Here is a 6202-nt window from a genome sequence, read left to right on the forward strand (position 1 = left end):
GCAGCAAGCAATGTCTTAAAAAAAAATTAAAAAGCAGGAGAAGAACTTGATGGGGCTGGGATGGCAAAACCAAGTACATTCCAATCCACCTCACACACAGAGGTGCTCTTACCCCTGGACTTCCGGGCCGAAGTCCAGGGCCTCCACAGCCCCTGGGGGCACCCAAATCCCCTTGAGTCTGTCCCAGGTGGTGTGGTTGCCCAGCTGAGCATGATGATGCTTAATTTGCAGAGGAGGGGGGCCTCCAAAGGCCTTTAGGTCCAGGCTCCAAAATTATCTAGGTGCATCTCTGCTCCCACAAAGCCCAGTGCCATGACCTTGCACCACTACAATTATGAAACACTGGCTGATATCCAGAGCGGAGTGCTGGTGAGTAGACTAAAAGCACTTCCAGACTAACTTCACTAGTGCCCCAGGTAGGGACAAATTTTTGACGACTTCCTGTTCCCCATGAAGCCCTCTGCACCTGAAGGGCACACATATTAACCAGCAAAATATCTACAAGGAACAAGATATTATCTTGCAGCAGTGCAGCACCAGCCTTTTGTAAAGAACAATAAAACAACACATAACTCTAGTTTCAGTTCTGGCCACAACAAACTTTACATTAAATATATATATAAACATTAACACACACACGTTATAAAAGTTTGAGTGGCAGTGTATTTGAAGCAGCTATTACTTTTAATGGGCACCCTAAACCTGGACTTCTATGCAATTCTGTTTCACTCCTGCTCTGTTTAAATTCCAAGACACATTAATTGTACTAGTGTTGAATATACAGTATCCTAAAACTGGAGATGGAAAGTAGAGTAAAAAAACAAATTTTCATGAAGGATTTTTAAGGAAATCAATAAAAAGAACCCTGATCAGCAACAGTGACATCCAGAATAGATGTAGGCTGGTAGAAATTTGAGAGAGAGTTTTGATTGAAACACAAATTGAGAAGAAACATAAATCCAAGAACAACTTTTACATCTGAATTTGTCCCCATTATGCTTTTCAAAGCTAGCTAAGATTATACCGACATGTGAAAATATACTTTCCCTCTATCACACAGTCTAAGCTTCTGAGGAAGAAAATGTACATTAGAAGCGAGGAGAAAGAATTGGGGAGAATTCATTCCACTTCACGTCTTGAAAGCTCTAATTAAAATTCAATATTGCACTTTACATATGGGTTCTTATATGAAACTCCTGTCATGGCTAAGGCTTAAGGTTAACCAGGTTAATAGAGTCCAATAAAACAACTCTATTGAATTATATCAAGCCACTGTAATACACCAGGCTGCAATCTGCTTCTCCTTTATTCCTGACCACTCACTAAGATTTGAGTCAACAATGTGTGGTTAGCATCCAAGAACTATTTATGTGTAGGATAGAAACTTCCAAACGCCACCCCTCTTCCCTTGAAGCAAGTGCATATATTTACACCTCAAATATTTCCGTCCAGTCTGCTATTCCCATTGTCACAGCGTTATGTGTTAACAGATCTGCGCACACTTGCCAAGTATCACTCAGTTGAAACGGAGACACTCCCCTCAATATGGATTCATTTTAAGAGGGTTTTTTTCTCTTTTAGCATCAGTCTCCTATCCATGAAGGATTTTATAAACTTAAATCTATTTCTCTAATTTTAAAAAAGTATGCCATGCTTGCTTGAGTTGCAAAATAATCACTACATATACATGAATGAAAATTATATACCATTTCATAACTCAATAAGCCTTAAAATTTTGTTTGTTTGCAGTACAATTACCTGCATGTTTGAACCATAGCTGGGGCCTAGCTGGTTCACATTTGCTTGTAAGCACATCAGACGACATAATGAGGGAGGCTCAGCTGTTGTGCACGCGAGACAGGGCCTTCTCAGTCATTGCCTCCCGACTTTGGAATGCTCTCCCGGCGGGCATCCACTCCTCAATCTCCATCACAGTTTTTAGAAAGCAAGAAAAAAATGGCTTTTTACCCAGGCTTTTAGATGGATGTTGGTTTTTGTTGGAGCTGCTTTGTATTTTATGGTTATATTTTGCATATTTTTAAACTTGTAATTAGATTTGTATTTTTATATTCCATTTTAATATGTTTCCTGTGTTATTTTTATAGTCTTATATTGTTTTAAATGTTTGTAAACCACCTTGGGATTTTTTAATGAAAGGTGGTATATAAATTTAACAATAAATAATTAAATCCTGAGCATCAGCAGTAGATCCCCTCCTACATCAACACTCTGACATTGATGTTGATCAAACACCTGTACCCAAACGAATAGGGATGATCTGTCATGGAAATTATTTCAAGGGCAAAAAACCCAAACCCTGCACACAAGCCAGTGGAAGGATCTGCTTCTCACCAAGTATGCTGGGACCAAAACCTATGAATGTGTGCCAATACATGGCTCAACATACCACACACCATTTAGCCAGCTACATGTCAGAAGAAGAAACATGATGCGTAAACAGAGTTTCCCAAAGGTTTCTTCTCTTTCCCTTTTGGACAACCTAATCTACAGTACAGAAGAGTTATGGTCCAGAGTAGAGTTTTCATATTCTGAATACAATACATCATAGATAGTTTTCAGACTGCCCCATTTACTTTAAGAGGGAACATACATAAATGGGCACACATACTTTGAGAGCACATGCAGCATATTCAGGAATATGAATGTATAGACTTAATAGGGGTGGGGGAAGAATGGGGTTACAGTATGCCAGCTGGCAAATTTGGCTGATATGTGAATGCACATCTCTATTCCAGAGAAGATGTGAACTAAAATCTGGGTGTGAAAAACTTCCAGGTAGGGGTAGGGAAGACTCCTGCCTGAAACCTTGGGGAAGTCACTGCCAGTAAGTGCAGACAGTATTGACCTAGATAGACCAATGTTCTGATTTAGTATAAGGCAATTATATCCTACTAGTCTATATTTTTAATATGCAAATATGGGGGAAACATTAAACACTCTGAATCATAACAGCACAACTCGGACCAATCTTGTGTGTTGTGTGTGCAGACTCAGTGGATCCATCCACTTGATGAGAGTTCAAAAGTTGTGGGACTGAACCCAGCAAAAGTTGCACAAGCCACCTTCAATCAATTTCTTGCAGCACTAAAAGCTGCTGGGGGAAAACACACTGTTCTAAGCACACACTGAGCTGGTTATCCAGCAATCAGTCACTTCAGCATGTGCACCCAATCCTGTCATGTGAATTGGTCCTCAATGAAATGGAAACTTGTAAAGTTGCAAACACTGACTGCTCCACTACAAGGACTTTTGAGAGCTTTCTGCTCTCAAATCCTCTGGAATAGCTTATGCAACAAATAACTGAAGAATCATGACAGTTGGGAGGCAAAAAGTTTACATCCCCATTATTTAGGGGTGGAAAGCATCCTATTCCAAAATGTCGTTATATGTCCTGAGGAGCCATGACATCAGACAGGAGACAAAAGTGGCGTCCAGCTCCTTCTACCCTAAACACAACATAGCACCGACCACACAACTGCAACTTTGCCTTCAACAGTAACCCTTAGGTAAACTACGATCCTTGCTAGGGAGACATTAGCTTTGTTTCAAAACTCTCCCTTCACTCTCTTAGTGCTTCTGTCTCCAAAATAAGCCATGCAAAGACTCAAGCTGCCATGAAGTCGAACCTTCTGACCTGGAAGCTTTTGTCTCCAATGTATGCACGGAAAAGGGAATCGAATAATTAGAAGCACTCTGCGCATGCTCTGAAGCATTCTTTATTATAACTGCAGCTGCACCAGGGCCTACCACTATAAACAGGTCGACGGATCAAACTCCAGCCGGCAACAGAACGTCGCCGAAAAGGGGAAATCCTACAGGATTCCGAGAGGAACCCCCAGCGCTACGAGGCCTGTGCTATATATAATGCCAAGGAAGGCCTGGGCGGGCGAGAGGGCGGGTGGCCACGCCACTTCCCGAGCATCGCCTCTGACGATAGGAACGAGCTGCACACTTTCCTGCAACTCTCTGGCCTTCTTTCATATGCAGATCTATTCAAATAGCGCATTCCGCGGCCGCGTCTCCTTTCGCACACGGAGTTCGGGAAGAAAAGGCGAGAGCGCTGACAGCCCAGCCCGATTCTGCCCGCTCCTGCTTGGCTCGCCAACACACCAGAGCGAGCTGCAGTGGCTGCTCTCTAGAGCGCCTGCAGCAGGAGCTGGGATGGCCCTTCCGCCGGCCGGCTGCTCTGCAGAGCTGCCTGGACGGGCTGAGGCTGCCTAGCTAACGGAGCCTGCTTGTCTTCTTCTTCAGCATCTCCTCCTCTGACCCGCGGCGCCAAGCAGGCAAACGCGCCCTGCGTCCTCCCCGCGCACGGAGCCTTCCCCTTCCCGCCCAGCTTGGCGCTTTGCACGGCCTCGGCTCCTTCCCCCACCCAGAGGGAACTCACCTCCTCCTTGTTGGTCGCTGCTTGAGGCCGTCAGGAGCAACGCGCTGCCGTCCCGGCTCCACCCTCCTTCTCCGCCCCGACGAGGCAGGAAGAGCCTGAGCCGAGCCCGGGCACGGCAGCTCGGCTTCTTTCTCTTTCGCGCCTCGTGGCTGGTTGCTGCAAGTCCTTTTTTGCGCGCTGGCTTTGCCTTTCTCTTGCCCCGCAAACGGTGGCAAATAACCTACTTCCCGGAGGCTTTGCTGGCCACGTTTACCCAGAAGTCGGTCCTGTTGGTTTCAATGGGATTTGCTTCCAAGTGAGTAGGCTTAGGGGCTACCGTTTCTAAGTTTAGTAGGGGAACGTGAGCTAATGTACTGGAAAGAGACGTCGCCTATTTCACAGCAACCAACGCAGCTTTATGGATCGTTTCGTTGTTTGAAGGTTTGCCGTTAACCTCGTCCCTGTGGAGCATCGTGTGCTATGATCACAATCCAGGATCAGATTGTTCGTTTATAATGGACAAATCTGGAATAATTTTAAAAACAAACCACAAGATCATTCTATGTTAACAAAACTTAGGAGGATTAAAAAAAAAAATACCCTTCCGTCATAGACCTTTTTAACTACTCTGTGTATATAAATGGGAGAATTGTGTGTGAGAGAGACTAACTAGATGGCCCATTCAGATGATACTTTCAACATGTGATTAGATTCCTTTACACGTGCACAAATAATCATCCGAATGCAAAACCACACATTCTCTACCCTGTATTTAAACACTAGATGTAATGTAGGATTTAGAATGTGGGGTACTCATTATCGTGATTAGATGATCATCGGAATTACAATTATCCACCCACCCCCACCCTGCTTAACCATAAAATTTGCATTGTAAACAGAACAGAGCCCAGGATTAGATCATCCAGTTACGTAGGCGGGACTTACTTTGGGCACAATCTTTTTCCTCCCTGCCTGAGGTGGAGAGTTGTGAGAGAGTTCTTTTAATCTCTGCCACACTGACAGGTGGAATAAGTAAGTGCTGCTTACAAGTTTCACCCATTCTCTGGTATAAAAGAAATGTGGAGAAACTGTGTGCACCTATGTGTTTGAGTTTCAAACATGAATTTTTACTCACAGCCCTGTTCCCTTATCTTCACTCTCCCACTTAAGCCCCTTCAGTCATATACACACACCTGCATTTCTCCCTGCTGGGATCTGTCTGACAGCGTTTTGCCCAGGAAGATCCTAGGCAGCTTGGGGGCAAAGGACAGGCAGAGAAGTTGCAGAAGGAGAGAGCCCAAGGTGAGGTGGAGGAAGCCAGACCACAAGGCATGTCCCTTAAGGCACAGGGGTCACTCAGGGTCGCAGCGTCCATTGTGTGAACGGGTTCAAAGAACGCTGGGCCGCCATGCCCCTGTGTCTGATGTCAGGCGCAAGGGGCATGGCAATGATAGAAAATGGTTGTGTGCCCCATTTTGAAGTAAATTTCTGCAAGCGCTGGGCTCCCAGTGTGGCTTCTCCCTGCTTGCAAAGGCAGGGAGAGGCATTTCTAGCCAGGCTTGGAGCTTGCTCAAACCTCACAAAAATGGAGCCAGCGCCGAGCTCCCAGCCTGGCTGGAAATGCACTGAGCTCTCAGTCTGGCCAGGAACTCCATTGCTTGCTCCCTTTGCAAGCAGGGAGAAGCCATCCCAGACACTCTAGGAGCCCAGTACTCGCTGAATTTTACTTCAAAATGGCGTACACAGCCCCATTTGCTATCGTCGTCACGCCCCTTGCGTCTGACATCAGACATGGGGCGTGGCTGGGATGGCGGG

At 45.3% G+C, this 6202-nt stretch overlaps 1 protein-coding gene across 9 annotated transcripts in view; it reads right to left on the bottom strand.

Moving 5' to 3' along the window:
- Positions 1-4995, bottom strand: part of GTDC1 (glycosyltransferase like domain containing 1) — a 336841-nt gene extending 331846 nt beyond the window's left edge. For 2 of the 9 annotated variants that reach the window (XM_053282910.1, XM_053282902.1), the window contains exon 1: positions 4409-4901. The gene's annotated coding sequence lies outside the window, so the exon portion shown is untranslated. Of the gene's footprint in view, positions 1-1758; positions 1925-4408 lie in introns of all 9 variants that reach the window. The other 7 variants (XM_053282903.1, XR_008312945.1, XR_008312944.1 and 4 more) reach the window with 7 other exon arrangements.
- Positions 4996-6202: the final 1207 nt, after the last annotated feature.

This window comes from Hemicordylus capensis, chromosome 1, assembly GCF_027244095.1.
Source record: "Hemicordylus capensis ecotype Gifberg chromosome 1, rHemCap1.1.pri, whole genome shotgun sequence".
In the NCBI taxonomy this organism is placed as follows: domain Eukaryota; kingdom Metazoa; phylum Chordata; class Lepidosauria; order Squamata; family Cordylidae; genus Hemicordylus; species Hemicordylus capensis.